This window comes from Prionailurus bengalensis, chromosome D3 (assembly GCF_016509475.1).
Source record: "Prionailurus bengalensis isolate Pbe53 chromosome D3, Fcat_Pben_1.1_paternal_pri, whole genome shotgun sequence".
NCBI lineage: Eukaryota > Metazoa > Chordata > Mammalia > Carnivora > Felidae > Prionailurus > Prionailurus bengalensis.
Genome location: NC_057356.1, coordinates 30,302,410 through 30,318,267, shown reverse-complemented (window position 1 = coordinate 30,318,267; position 15,858 = coordinate 30,302,410).

Here is a 15,858-nt window from a genome sequence, read left to right as displayed (position 1 = left end):
GGAAAACAAGACTGGTTCAATGAATGAAAATCAATCAGTATAATTGACCAGATTAATAGAATAAAGGACGAAAATGACACAATCATCTTAGTTGACAAAGAAATGGCATTTGACCAAATTCGACACCCTTTCATGTTAAAAACTCTCCACAAACTAGGAATCGAAGGAAATTTCATGAGCACAATAAAAGGCACCCAAGGAAATCCTACAGCTTGTTCATACTCAATGGTGAGAAACTGAATGCTTTCCCCCAAGATCACAGATAAGACACAGATGTCCACTTTTGCCACAAAAGGTTCTAGACAGGACAATTAGGGAAGCAAAAGAAATAAAAGGTAGCCATACTGGAAAGGAAGTAAAACTATCTCTACTTGCAGAAGATCTGATTTTTATATACAGATAATCCTAAGGTATAAAAAATAATCTTAGAACTAATAAACAAGTTCAGCAAGGTTGCAAGATACAAGATATGTATACAAAAGTCATTTGTACGTCTATACATTTGCATTGGACAATGCAAAAACAAAATTAGGAAGGCATTTACATTTGTAATACTATCTAAAGGAAGACCCTTAGGAATAAATTGAACAGAAGATGTGGAAGCTTTGCAGGTTCAATTCCAGACTGCTGTAATACAGCAAATATTGCGATAAAGCGAGTCAAATGAAGTTTTTGGTTTCTGAGTGCATGTACAAGTCACGAGTACACTACCCTGTAGTCCGTTAGCATTATGCCTAGAAAAATAATGTTCATGCCTTAATTTAAAAATCTTTTATTGCTAAAAAATGGTAGCTGTCATCTGAGCTTTCGGCAAGTCATAATCACTGGTTACAGATCATCATAACAAATATAATAATGAAAAAGCTTGAAACGTTGCAAGAATTATCAAAATGTGAAACAGAGACCCAAAGTGAGCAAATACTGTTTGGAAAATGACGCCGATGGACTTTCTCAATGCAGGGTTGCCACAAACCGTCAATTTGTAAAAAATGCAGTATCTGGAAAGTGCAATAAAATGAGGTATGCCTGTATGCCAAAACTGTGGAACATTGTTTTTTAAAAAAAATTGAGGATCTAAATAAATGGAAAGACACCTCATGTTGGTGAGTCGGGAGACTTAGTACTGTTAAGATGGCAGAGTGCTTTCCAAATTGATCTGGATTCGGTGTGATCCCTATCAGCACCCCAGTTGCAGTTTTTGCACAAATGGGCAAGCTGACCCTAAAACTCATTTGAAAATGCAAGGGACCAGGAGTAGCAAAACCAGTTTTGAAAAAGGAGAAGATATCAGGGGACACACAGTTCCCAATTTCAAAACCTATTACAAAGTTACAGTAATAAAGAGAGTGTGGTAGTCCCACAGGGATAGACATGCAGATCAGTAGAATAGAACTGGCAGTCCAGAAATAAGCATTTCTGGAGTGCCTGGGTGGCTCAGTCGGTTGAGCACCGACTTTGGCTTAGGTCATGATCTCGTGGCTCGTGAGTTCAAGCCCCTCATCGGGCTCTGTGCTGACAGCTCGGAGCCTGGAGCCTGCTTCGGATTCTGTGTCTCCCTCTCTCTCTGCCCTTCCCCAACTCACACTCCGTCCCTCTCTCTCATAAAAATAAATAAACATTAAAAAATAGATCATAGACCTAAATGTAAGAATGAAAACTACAAAATTATAAGAAAACACAGGCGTACATCTTTGTGACCTTGGGTTTGTGTCCTTGGGTATTAAGCAATGGTTTCTTAGATATGACACCAAAAGAATAAAGCGACAAAATTAAAATTGAATGGGACTTGAACAGAATTTAAAACTGTTGTGCTTCAAAGGGTACCGTCAGGAAAATGAAGAGAGCCCAAAGAATGGAAGAAAATACTTGCAAATCACATACATCATACAGGGGACTTATATCCAAAATATGTAAAGGGGGGCACCTGGGTGGCTCAGTCGGTTAAGCCTGAGTCTCGATTTTGGCTCAAGTCATGCTCTCATGGTCGTGAAATGGAGCCCTACGTCGGGCTCCAGGCTGGGTATGGAGCCTCCCTCTCCCTTTGACCCTCCCCCACTCATGCTGTATAAATAAATAAATAATAAATAAATCAATCAAATAAATAAATCAATAAATAAAAATATGTAAAGCGCTTTTACAATTCAATAATGAAAAGATAAATAACCCAATTAAAAATGAGCAAAAGGTTTGACTAGATATTTCTCAACAGAATGAAAGACATACATGTAGCCAGTAAGCATATTAAAAGATGCTCAACATCTTTACTCGGTAGGGAAATGCAGATTAGAACCACAATGAGATTCCACTTCATGCCCACTAAATGGCTAGAATGAAAACAATGGAAAATATCAAGTGTTAGTGACAATACGAAGACATTGTCTCTGAGATTTTGAAAGCAGACTGGCAGTTCTGCATAATGTTGAAGGTGGAGTTACTGGAGGACCCAGCAGTTTGGTTCCTAAGTATATCCCCAAGAGAAATGAAAACGCAGTGTTTGCACAAACACTCTGTGTGAGCATGTGCACAGCAGCGTTATTCACAATCGCCCCAAAGTGGAAACAACCCAAGTGTTCATCAGTGGATGCATGCATAACCAAAATGTGGTATAGCCCTGCAATGATAAAAAAAAAGAACGATTTGGCAAAAAAAAAAAAAAAAAAAAAAAAAAAAAAAAAAAAAAAAAGAACGATTTGACACTTGCTATAGTGTGAAACCTCAAAGAGGCTCTGCTAAGTGAAAAAAGCCAGACACAAAAGGCCACATAGCATATGATTCCATTTATTTGAAATGTCCAGAAGAGGCAAATCTGTAGAGGCAAAATAGACTAATGGTTGACAGGGCCAGGGAGCGGGCGGGGGTGGGGGGTGCGGGATGGGCCATGACTGCTGATGTGTGCAGGTGTCTTTTGGGGGTGATGGAAGCGTTCCCACCTTAGAGGTGATGGTTGCACAATTCTGTGAACATGCTAAAAACCTGAGCTGTACATTTGAAATGGTGGATGTTATGCGATGTACATCTCAATAAGACTGTTAAATAAATGGGCAGCATAACTCCCTAGTCCTTAGACATGGGTTGTGCACAGTGACTTCTTCCAAAATGTTCAGCATAGAAGGGGGTGCAGGCAGGAGGGAAACTGTGGTGGAGAAACCTAACACTGCATCAGCCAGGTGACCAAAATCAGCATTAACAGTCATAAATCATGTGGATGGCAGGTGCCCTTGACATGATGTGTTTAAAATGGCACGTTACCCACGTGGTCTTTCGTCAATAACCCCAAAAGCCAGTATCATCGTGAGAACAACATCCAACAAATTCCAGTAGAGAAGCATCCCTTAGAATATGTGACAACCACTCTCACAACTGCCAAGGTCATCACAAACAAGGAAAGCCTGAGAAACTTCTATACCCGAAAGGAGCCCCAGGAGAGATAACACCTGTGTGTAATGTGTTATCCTGGTTGGCTTCTTGGAACAGAAAATAAACAAAATTATGGAGTTTAGTTAATAATGTATCATCAGCGGGTTGTTAATTGTAACAAATGTAGTATACAGAAATTGTCCCTACTCCTTTCTCAGCTTTTCTAGAAGTCTAAAACTGTTCTAAAAAAATCAAGTCTTTTTATTTAAAAAAAAAAAATTTTAATGTTTATTTATTTTTAAGAGAGAGAGCACGAGCAGGGGAGGGGAAGAGAGAGAGGGAGACACAGAATCCAAAGCAGGCTCCAGTCTCTGAGCTGTCAGCATAGAGCCCGACACAGGGCTCAAACCCATGAACCATGAGATCATGACCTGAGCCGAATTCGGATGCCTAACCAATTGAGCCACCCAGGCACCCGTGAAAAATAGAGTGTTTTTAAAAATGAATGAGGTCTTACTGTGCCTTGGGAAACCTTCCAGTCTAGTGTAACTTTCTCCAGAGTTACCAGGTACTAAGAGAAAAAAAAGGTATCATTTTCAAGTAAAGTTTTCTAAACGCTGGCTCATAAACAATATGAAACAGGTTTCTTTATTGCAGGACTTCTCAGAGCCTTTACTTTTCAATATATGTAGTCACTCTCTAGCATTTCCCAGAGTTATTGGACTCTTTGCATAATGCCTGTCAGCGCCTTTCCAGTATTGACAATTGCTGTTTTAATCCAGTGATTCCCAGACTTGAGAATTTCATGAACTGGTAGAATTTTGAAAAAGAAAAAAAAAGTTTGGGGACCAAGAAAACATCATCAACTTTTTATTAGAGCAAACTAGGGATCTTTAATTATTTTCTTTTATTTTTTTATACATTAAATGTTCATTGAGCTTAAAATCCATAAAACCCCCAAACTAAATAATGTAAATGTCCAACAAGAAAAGAATAGATAAATTGTGCTCTAGTCATACAATGGAATACCAGTCAGCAATACACATGCATGAACTAATACACTAAAGCATCTAAAAGTATATATACCGGGGCGCCTGGGTGGCTCAGTCAGTTGAGCATCCGACTTCGGCTCAGGTCGTGATCTCGCGGTCTGTGAGTTCGAGCCCCGCGTCGGGCTGTGTGCTGACAGCTCAGAGCCTGGAGCCCATTTCGGATTCTGTGTCTCCCTTTCTCTCTCTGGCCTTCCCCCGCTTGTGCTCTGTCTCTCAAAAGTAAATAAACATTAAAAAAAGGAAAAGATGTGCTGGGTTGGGCAAAGGGAGCAAATCCAGATGTTCTTTTGCCTCCACCATAGAGTCTGACGGACCTAGGTTCAAATCCCAGACATCTGTGCAGACTTAGGCATGTGACTGTCCCTCTCTGAGCCTTAGTTTTCACTTCTGTGAACTGGGGATAATAAAGATACCCTTCAAAAGGGAGTTGGGCGGGGCGCCTGGGTGGCTCAGTCGGTTGAGCGTCCAACTTCGGCTCAGGTCATGATCTCGCGGTCTGTGAGTTCCAGCCCCGCGTCAGGCTCTGGGCTGACAGCTCAGAGCCTGGAGCCTGCTTCATATTCTGGGTCTCCCTCTCTCTCTCTCTGCCTTCTCCGGCTCATGCTGTCTCTCTCTGTCTCTCAAAAATAAACAAACACTAAAAAAAAAAGAAAATTTAGAAAAAAAAGGGAGCTGGGCACTGAATGTTTTTGGCCGCCTAGCATCCTTCCCCTGTCCCAGTACTAGCACCTTGTCCCATCCTCTGGGGAGCTGTATCTCTTAGATTACAACCATGGCCTTCTAGTGAGACTGCTGACGTGCCTCTCCCCCCAGGGGGTACACGACCCTCTTCTGGCCAATCAGATTCCTTCCCTGAGAAGAGAGAAGTTCATGCTTCCCTTCTGTGGCAGCCAAGGTAGGAAGATGCCAGCCTGGAGCTTCCAGTGGCCACGTCTCCTGCAGGTAGGGGAGCAGGCAAGGCTGGATCCAGGTGTTCAGATGAAGTCCTTAGAGCTCCACCTTTGTCCATGTCATGGTTCCACTCTCCTCCAGGCTGGCACGGGTTCCATGCCCATCTGTGAAGCAGTTTCTCCAGCCAGGCTTTATTGGCTAGAAGGGCTCATTTATCCGCCTTAAAACATGAGCTGGGTGCCTGGATGGCTCAGTCGATTGAGCATATGGATCTTGATATGGGCTCAGGTCATGATCTCACGGTCGTGGGATGGGGCCCTGAGTTGTGCTGTGTGCTGAGTGTGGAACCTGTTTGGGATTCTCTCTCTCCCTCTCTCTCTGCCCCTCCCCTGCTTACACACTCTCTCAAAATAAATAAAAATAAATTTCAAAACAAACAAAAAACATGGGCTAGTCAGCTGCTGGGGGTCAACTCTCAAGGAAAGATTAGGGTGCCACTCCCAAAGAAGGGCAGTGGGTCATGGTAGGCAGAAGCAACAGGTCGACTCCAGCATCCCTGACAGAGCGTGTGCAAAGGATGGAAGAGTGAATGGCCTTCCATGGGCCCAGAATTCAGTATGGTGGAGGGAGAGGCCCGGGGCTGTTGGGTGTTTCACAAGAGAGAGGTTGGAGTAGGATCTGAAGGACTTCATGTTCCCCGAGTAAGAGCAAAGTCTCCATATCAGCGGGACTGTCTTCAGGGAGGGATGAGGCACGTCCCCTCATCCCCACCCCAACACTGGACACACTTTTGCACAAACTCTTATACATATGGGCACTTACTAAATATTTGATTAGAAAAGAAATAATTCTCAAATTCTCCAAGAAAAAAGGAGTTATAAAGATGGAGGGTAGAGAAGGAGAATAGGCCTGTCTATTGAAAGATGCAGCATTTTTTAAAGTTGGGTTTTTTTTTTTAATTTTAAGTAATCTCTACACGCAACATAGGGCTCAAACTCACAACCCCCAGGTCGAGAGTCGCATGCTCCACCGACTGAGCCAGCCAGGTGCCCCTGAAAGATGTGGTATTTGAGGGACAGCTTGGACTCAGAATTGTCCTGCGTCCTCTTTTTTTTTTTCTCCTCTTGGGAAATTTTTATTTGTTCATTTCTGGTATGAGGATGCTTTTCTCAGTGTCACTGGAGAAGAGGATGGTCCTCCCCTGGACCTGAGTCATGCGGGGCCACCCAATCATAGGCAGAAAGCTAGCCAGGACTGCACTGAAGATGGCAGTCACATAGCCCCAGCCCAGCAGGCACTGGCCACTGCAGTACACAGAGGAGGTTCCACAGGCTTCCTTGGCAACTGGGGAGTCCAGGCTAATGGGGAAAAACAGCAGGTCCACAATGGTGGCAGTGGCTAGAAATGGCAGGAAAGAACACCAGTGTGTCAGTCAAGGGGTTCTGGGCCAGTCTCCATCCCTGGACTCACTGATCCACCCTCCCATCCACCCACTCATCCATCAGTCTATTCACTTATATATTCATCACCTTTCCTTTTATCCACCCATTACTCAACTAGCCTTCCACCCAACTGTCCATCTACTACTCCCCCGTCCACTCATCTCTCCATCCCTCTATCCATTCGCTCATCCATCCATCTACCCATCTGCCCACTTAGCCACCTGCACCCCACCCATCCATCCATCCACCTAATCATCTGTCCATCTATCCACCCAACTATCCATCCATTCATCTACCCAACCATCCATCCATTTATCCATCCATCCATCCACCCATCCATCCACCCCCCCCAATCATCCATCCATCCATCCATCCATCATCCACTGATATATCCATGGATACACCCATAATTTCACCTACCCACTCACTCATTTGTTAATTCACCAACCCACCTATCCATGCATGCATTCATGCATCGAAACTGTTTCAGGTGCTATAGTGGGCACTAATGATACTAAGGAAACGAGCTGGACACCTCCTCACTTTCAAGGCCCTTCCAAAGCAGGAGAATCACATGACCCCAGCTTCCTTTGCTGTTCTTCAGCCACATTGGTCTACTTACAGTTCTGTGAACATGCCTTGCTTGTCTCCATGCTTTTGCCTCTGGTGTTCCATTACCTGGAATCCCCTTCTATATGTGACCAACTCCCATTCGTACTTCCAAACTCAGCTCAACTGATTTCTCTTCTGGGAAGACTTCTGTACACCCCTTCCACCCTCCTGGAGTTTTTCCTTGTGTCTTGCGCTCATCCCTATTATGTCAAACACCCCTTGAGTTGTAATCACTTGGTGTGCCCCACACGCACTAGACCCTGTGCAAGCCTAGGACAAGGACTATAGCTCCATCCATTGACTCAACAAATACTTAGCGGATGTCTATTGTGTGCAAAGCACTGTCCCAGGTGCTGGCGATGTCAAAGCAGACATGTCCTCGCCCTCAAGTAGCTGACGTTCTAATGGACAGAGATGAACAATAATCAAGCAGGCAGATACGGTAAGTGCTGTGAAGCATAGAGAACAAAGAATGAGGTAGGAGAATCTCAGGAGAGGGGAGCTCCCGTACCTAGGGTCACAGAAGACCTCACTGAGGCCGTGATATTTGAGCAGAGTAGGGGAGCAAGACCTGTAAGATCTGAGAAACGAGAATTCTAGACGGAACAAGCATGGTGTATCTGAGCAACAGAAAGCAAGCCATGTTGTTGGATCATGTTGGGCCTGGCAGAAGGGGCAAGAGGTGAGATTGGCGAGGGAATGAGGGTTTAATCAGGCGGAGCCTCACCGGCCATGACGAGGAGTGTGGATTTTACTCTAAGTGTAACAGGAAGTCACTGGAGGGTAGATAAGCCAGTCTGAGGGGCCCGATCTGATTTCAGTCTTAATAGGACCTGTTTGGCCAGCATAGCAGACAGATTCTAGGGGTCAAAGGTGGCAGCAGACAGACATGTGAGGTGGTTATCTCTCTAATCCAGGTGAGAGATGGTGGAGAATTAATTGAATGAGGGTTGCAGTGAAGGCCTGGGCTAGACCATCCAAAGCCTATGTATGAATTAGAGAAAAGCAACCCTTCTGGGGAGCTGCAGCCCTGCAATTTCAGAGGGTAGCAAGTGGCACATAGGCTAGATTTCTTCATCACTCAGCCCTCAGCTGGGCACCGCTGTGCAGTGCACAACCTGTGTATGGTGGTCCTGGTAAGATGATACAAAGTGGATGGATGTGAGAGAAACAAAGGGCGGGGAAGACTATTAGGACTGGGTTTAGCTAAAGGCAGGAGAGGGTGATGTTAAGTATGCGGTTCCCTCCCCACCATTTCTGGCTTGCCAACAGACCAGGAAGTCTATAATCCTAGGATTTATCTCTGAGAATCAACACAGGAGGCCAGACTCTGCTCACAGGTTCGTTCATTCATTCACCGATTCATTCATTCCACAAACATGTCTGGAATGCTTATGATGTGCCAGTGGATTTACCTGCAGCTGCCTGCACCCCTGGCATTGGGCCACTGCCCCTTCTGAGACACAGCCCTTTGGGGGCCAGGGCCCAGGACAGGAGGAGAACTGCACTGAAGGCCGACAAGAGCCATCCTCCAAGGAGAATTGCAGCTGAGACCTGTCAGGAAGAAAAAGCAAGGAGAGTGTTGACTGGGACAGGTAGGGGCAGGTGCAGGTGTCTCTGCTTATTGGGTAGCTACTGAATCCTCAAAACCCCAAGAGGTCTGTGCTATTATCACCCCCCATTTTACATATAAACAAACCGAGGTCCAAGGAGGTGGAGTCATTTGCCTCGGGGCACATAGCGAATTAAGTGGTAGAGCCAGAATTAAAATCCAGACTTACAACCACCATGCCCCACTTTACTGAGTACCTGCTATATGACAGGATCACCAGGAGAGGCACCAGTGTAATTAAAAGTTCCTTAGAGGTGCCGGACTGGGATTCCTGACCCATTTGGTAACATGCATCATAACTGAGACTTTCAACACCTTAGCTGCAGTTTTTAAATTTAGCGCTTAGAGGGTAGCCACGTAGGTGTGCGCAGGTTGTACACTGCACAACTCCTGGAGACGCAGTGGGATCATCATACATTTGCATATTGATTACAGTTGTTTTCCAGCAGATGGCAGTATAGTATCCCAAAGAAGGGGAACCTTTTCCTAATTTGTGCTAAGGTACTAAATGGACATGGGGCTGCTTTCAGAATCATCCTGGATGTTTGCTAAAATGCAGATAGCCAGACTCTACCCCACACCTACAGAGTCAGAGGCTCAGTGTGGGGTAGGGTAGGCGGTGGGAACCAGAACTTGGCTTTTGTTGTTGTTGCTCTGGTGGATTGGATGGTGAATTGGTGAGCCCAGGTCTCACCTTCCAGGCAAAGTCAGGAATGTCATCCAGGGACCTGAAGGTTCCCCAGCTCTGGTTCCAGCCGTTACCCTGAGGCCAGGAGCAGTAGGTGAGGACGCCAAAGGAGAAGGTGGGGGTCTGGAACCAGACGGGAGAGCTGAGGCTGAGGGCTGAGATGCAGGCAAGGGAGAGTCCCAGGGATGCCCACACACTGCCTGCCATCAGGGGGTGTCAAGGACCTAGCAGGCAACAGGCAAGGTTAGTGGTGGAGACTGCCAGGAAAGAGAGAAATGGGCTGGGGAGAGTCTCCCGCTCCGCAAGTCAGGGACCTGGTCCTGTGTTCAGACCCCAGGCAGGTCATCAGCCTCCTTTTGGCCTCGTGATGCAATGGGAGGTGTTAATATCTGGGGAGCGGGGACAGGGCTTTGCGCTAACAGGTTCTGGAAGTAGAATAGCCCCAAATCTTAGAATAAATAATAGTGCTTAAACAGAACTTTGAACACACACATTCTGCATGGGACGTCATCATCACTGGTCCCGGCAAGGCCCCTCCTGTGTTTCTCTCGTTCATTCATTTGGTCATTCATTCATTCTCTCCACCCATCAAGTCTTGCACTGTCCCAAGGGGCTTCTTCTCCCCAGAGTGGGTACCTTTTTCTAAATCACACACAGACACTATGTTTCCAGCAACTACCCTGCCCATTAGCTCATGCCTTCTAATGTGTCTTTTTGTTTGGAAGTATTTTTGCAAAATTGGTATGGCTCAGCATGTTTGTATTTTTCGCTTATGTAAATGACATTATTTTGTATGTTGCATTTTGTTTCCTACTTTGGGCACTAAGCATAACGTTTTTAGGGTTGATCCATGTAACTGTGTATCCCTATTCCATTTAACTCGGTGTGAGTTTCCCAGGGGCAGATCCTGAAACAAGGGTTTGGGTGCAAGTAGTGTACTTTGGAGGCAGCCCCGTGGAGGAAGAAGTGGGATGAGAAGAGAATGCAGCCAGTTAAGAATGTGTTATGAAGCCGGCTGGCCCCAGTGTGACTCCGGGAGATGGCAACCAGCACCCTAGAGTTACCCTTCCTGGGGGCTGAGGGAGGCGTGGATTTTACACAACCAATTCTCGCCAGCCATTGGTTGAGGGCTGCCCCCAGCAGTGGGTGGCGGCAACGTGCGGATGACCAAATAGGCTGCAACAGGACCGACAGTGTACGGGCAATGAAATGCAGTACAGGTGGAAATCCACTGCTGCGCGGAGACTCCGAGATGCCGAGGGAGAGTGAGCCGAGCCCGGCCGGACCTGCCACCCCGTCGCCTCCACCTGTGGCGTGGTATTATTCCCTTTGCATTTCACCAGCGCTAGCCCTCTGCCCCCGGCAGCTGTGCCATGAACACCCGTGTGCACGGTCTTACGTGAGAATTTTGTGGGTGCACGCTTTGGAACACCTCGCTGCCTGCGATGGCATGTCTCTGTTTCCTCTGAGTGAGAAATCCCACCTCCTTTCTACATTCTCTCCCTCTGTGCCAGAAGGTGCCCAGGGGCCCGCATGCCCAAACATTAGACTTTGTTCTGTCTCCTCCCGCTTTACAGATGGGAAAGTAGAGGCGCAGAGAGGGTAACAGACTCCCCCAGACTGACCCAGGAAGTCAGTTTGGGTGAGTGAGCTGGAGGAGTGTCTAATAATAACAGCCACTGCTGTCCACATGCTCTCATGGGCCAGGCAATTCACATGCATCGCATAACTCATAGGCTACGTGACGCCCCAGCCACAAGACTAGAGGGCCAGAGTGGGCTCATCTTTGTTGACTGGAGGAGAGCCCTGTTGTGGCCCAGGGGTCTGCCGGGCTGCACAGCAGCAGAGGAGGGTGGGTGCTATGACTTCCTGTTTTATAAGGGAGGACCCTGAGGCTCAGAGAGGTGTGGGCGACTCAGCTCAAGGACATAGTTGGAAAGGGTGGCTGGGGATTCATACGCAGACCTGGTGACTTGACAGCTGTCCTTGAAAGCCCAGGGTAATGACCCTAACAGTCACCGTGCATCGTCCACCTGCTGTGGGCCAGACACAGGTTTGGGTGGCTCCCTGGGAGAAGGGAAGGGACGTGCCCAGGGTCTTACGGCTGAGATGTGGGACAGCAGGACTTGAACCTGGGTATAATACTTGAACCAGTATTAAGTTGAATACTTAACCATGGCATTTCCCATCTCCTTGCTCGGCTTCATTCACCACCCCCCCCCACCTCTACTCTTCCTGCTATCTTCCTCTCCCCAGCTCTGAGCTTTCTTCTAAGGCAGGGCTGTATATCTGTCCCTCTCTGCTCAGGGGCATCTGTTCCCCACACAAGGCCAGGAGAGCGCCTCTATCCTGGTGATGGCATCTCCCTATATCTTATTCCAGAGAATTTCATTTCTCTTGCCCTGAGACGACTACCCCCGTTGTGTCTGTGAAAGTCCCAGGTACAAACCGACGTTCCAACCATTGACAGCCCAAGCAAATGCTTTCTCTTTGGGGAGGCATACAGGCTTTGAGGCCCCAGAAGTTCAATTGTGGCTCTCACATTTATTGTCTGTGTGACCTTGGGCAAGTCAGTTACCCCTTGTGAGCCTCAGTTCTTTTATCGGTGAAACAAGCCTTCTACTAGTACCTGTCTCATGGGTTGTTGGGAGGACTAAATGAGAAAATGTACAGAAGGTGCTTTGTAGAGTGCCCTGCACCTGGTACGTCTTCAATAAATGGTCATAATGATCGTGATGGTGATGGTGATGGTGGTGATGATGTTGACGGTGATGATGGTGATGGTGGTGATGGTGGTGATGATGTCGTGGCGGAGGTGATGTTGGTAGTGGTGGTGATGCTGATGGTGGTGATAATGATGGAGATGATGATAATACTGATGGTGGTGATAATGATGGGGATGATGATAATGCTGATGGTGGTGATGATGTATGATGGTGCAGATGTGGTGGGGGGGTGATGCTGCTGGTGGTGATGGTGGTAATGTGGCAGCAGAGGTGGTGGTGATGGTGGTGATAATGAGAAGGAGGTGATGATGGTGGCAATGATGTGGAGGTGGTGACGATGGTGATAGTGGTGGTGGTGGTGACTGATGCCAGTTGTATCGGTATTATTCACAGTTGCCTGATGGCTCATAACTAGGATTAGAAGCTACTTCAAACTGATGAAAACCAAATGGAGACACAGATTGCTCATGCAACTTGCCCAAGATCTCCTGGCAAATCAGGGGAAAACTGGAATCTAAGCCAAGACTCCAGCTCCCAGACTGATAGGCAGAAACACCTTCTCCTCCCCTCAGAACATCCCTACAACTCCCGCTCCCCAATGCCTGTCCCCTTGGCTTGCTCTCAGAGAGGAAGGGGAGCAGATGGGTGGGAAAGACAAGGAATGAAGGGAAGGGTGCCAGCAGCGGAGGGAAAACTGGTAATTACCCCAGCAGATAGGGAGAGCGAGGTTGGTGGGACGCAAACCACTCCAAAGGGAAGTTAAGACCCTGCTTCAACCACTGACCAGCAAACGCCCACCGCTACCCCCTTGGTGACCTCTCTACCCCTCCTGGAAGGGTTGGGCAAGACGCCTTTCCCTCCATCTCTACCAGCTCCTCCAACACATGCATCAGCACAAAGAGATTTTATGACCTAGCCTAGCGGTACAAGGGCCTCCCTAGAGTAACCATGCTGCAGTTTTCCAGAGGAATAATTCCAGGTGCTGTGGTGCCTCACATGGTCCCTGGAGACTATCTGGGGTGGCACCTGGACCCAGCCTTAAATGTCACGAAATCGTGGAATGCTGAAGTTAGTCAATTTTCCTTCAAACATCAAGAAGAAAGTCTCTGTTGGAGTAAAGCAGCTCTTTTAAAGCTTATTTATTTTGAGAGAGAGCAAGTGAGCATGAGCCAGGGAGGGGGAAGGGGGGGGGGGAAGAGAGGGAATCTGAGCTAACAGCAAAGAGCCTGATGAGGGCCTCGAACCCACAAACTGGGAGATCATGACCCGAGCCGATGTTGGATGCGTAACTGACTGAGCCACCCAGGTGCCCCAAGTTAAAAAAGAAATTATTAAAAAAATGATGGGGAGCCTTGAACAGGCAACAGAGTCCAGTGAGAATTTAGGAATGTGGTTGGGGTTTCCTTGTATTGGCAGTTTTCTTCTATGTTTTCCTGTGATACTGGTTGTCCATTAGGAACTCACATGTATTTTAATGAACAACTGAAAGTCCAGTCTTATTTAAATAATAAGAGAGGTGGCTGGATGAGGAGGCTGAGGGGAGAAGGTTCTTTGCTAATAGGAACACTACTTAGACGACTGGAAGTGAGGCCCAGCAGGGCTGAGCCGGCTCAAGGCCACCATGGTCAAAGCAGAGCTGCCCACCAAGCCAAGGGCACCTACACAGACTCCCCAGGGCTGGTGCTTTTCAACCTTGGGTCTCACTTTGGGCTCTAAGCCCGGCCAGCACTTTAAATGTGGCACGACTCTTGGGCTTGGAGGCTGGCCAGTCACTCTATCACTTCCCAGCTCTATGACCTGGGGTAAGTCACTCCATTGCTCCGGGCCTCAGTTTCTCCATCTATAAAAGCAGATTGGACATCCCAGAGGGTAGGGAGCATTGGGTTCAATCACTGAGCAGGGTGATGTTCTAGAAAGAAGCGGACAGACCATCTTCCCCTTCCCAACACTATGACCTTGGGGAGGCCATCCCACCTCTCTGGGTAAGGGGGTAGGAGTTATTATGAAAGTTCAAGGGGATAAAATGCATGTGTGTGCCTTTCAGGGGAGGGAGAGAGAAGCTGGGGCAGGTAGGTCAGGGTCACAATGCATAGACTTTTTATTCCTAGGATTAGAAAAACCTCGTGGCCGTCCGCCAGCAAGTGAGATGCAGCCCCTTGAGTGAGGGAGAGTGGATTTTTTTTAATCCTGCACCAAAATCAGCCTCTCCTGTGGGTTTGGCAGGATCCTGAGGGGTGTAATTCCAGCCAGGAAGCTGGGGAGCCCAGAACTGCCCAAGGCCCATGATTTTGCCTCTCTCTGGCTGCCCCAGTGGCTCTCCGGGCGTTTCTGACCTTGAAAAGCATTTTGTTCTCTGGATAATGTGCTCAGTGTCACCTGGGAAAATCACGCCGACCGTCCAGGTGCCCAGAAACCTAAATGAGGCATTATAACCTGAAACCACATCCGGGCAGGCTCCAATTAGCTGGAATCCACCTAAGGGAAGCTTGAAAGGGGCTGAACATTTTCTCCTCCAGCTCAGCATCTAACTGTTGATGACGGTGGAGGATTCTTGAGTGCTCACTATCACAAAGCCCCATTTGAAACACTTTCGGTGCCTTAGGTCATTTAAGCCTCCCGGCCACTCTATGGCAGGTGCTGTTCCGGGAACTCGGGTTTTTACAGAAGACAAAACGAAGGCTCAGGAAGTAAGTGGCAAGCCCTGCACTCGGGCTCAGGCAATTGGACTTCTGACTCTGGGCCCTAAGCCCAAAGTGATGCTAAAAGGTTAGTTTAAAAGTCAGATACATACCCAGCAGCTTCCTGGGCTGTCCAGGGTTAGGGCTTGGTCAACCCTCCCACCTGATCTGACCAGAGAGTATGCATGTTCCCAGAGGAGCCACAGCCAGCCATAGCAGGCAGGGCTCTGGGACTCGGGAGGTTAGAGGTGGCTGCTAGTTCCTTGGTATGTCCCCACCGCCAAGTCCCTTTCTTTTCCCTGGCTTTTGTGTCCTTATCTATTAACCAAAGGGGTTGGTCACTTGTTCACTCAACCTATATGTGCCCAGCCCTGTCTGACCCTCATGGATAGAGCAGTGGACAGAGTGCCTGCCCTCTAGGAGCTTTGGGTTTTGTGGGCAAGACAGAGAAACAGGAAAGAACAATGTGGTCCGGCCATCCATCCATCCATCCATCCATCTAACAAATATTTATTGGGTGTCTATTATGTTCCAGGAAGCATTTTAGGTGTTGTAGATTTAGTCATGAGGAAAATAGACAAATCTGTTGTCCTCACGGAGCTTACACTCTAGAAGGAGAACAAGACAGTAAGGATATAAACAAGTCAGCATATAAGATGTCAGTTGTTAATAAATGCCACAGAGAAAAATGGAGCAGGGAAAGGAGATGCCATGTGATTGGAAAGGTCATGGAAAGCCATGAGAAGGTGACCTTTGGCAAGAACTGAAGGGGGAAGCCAGGTGGGTTTGTGGGAGAGGAA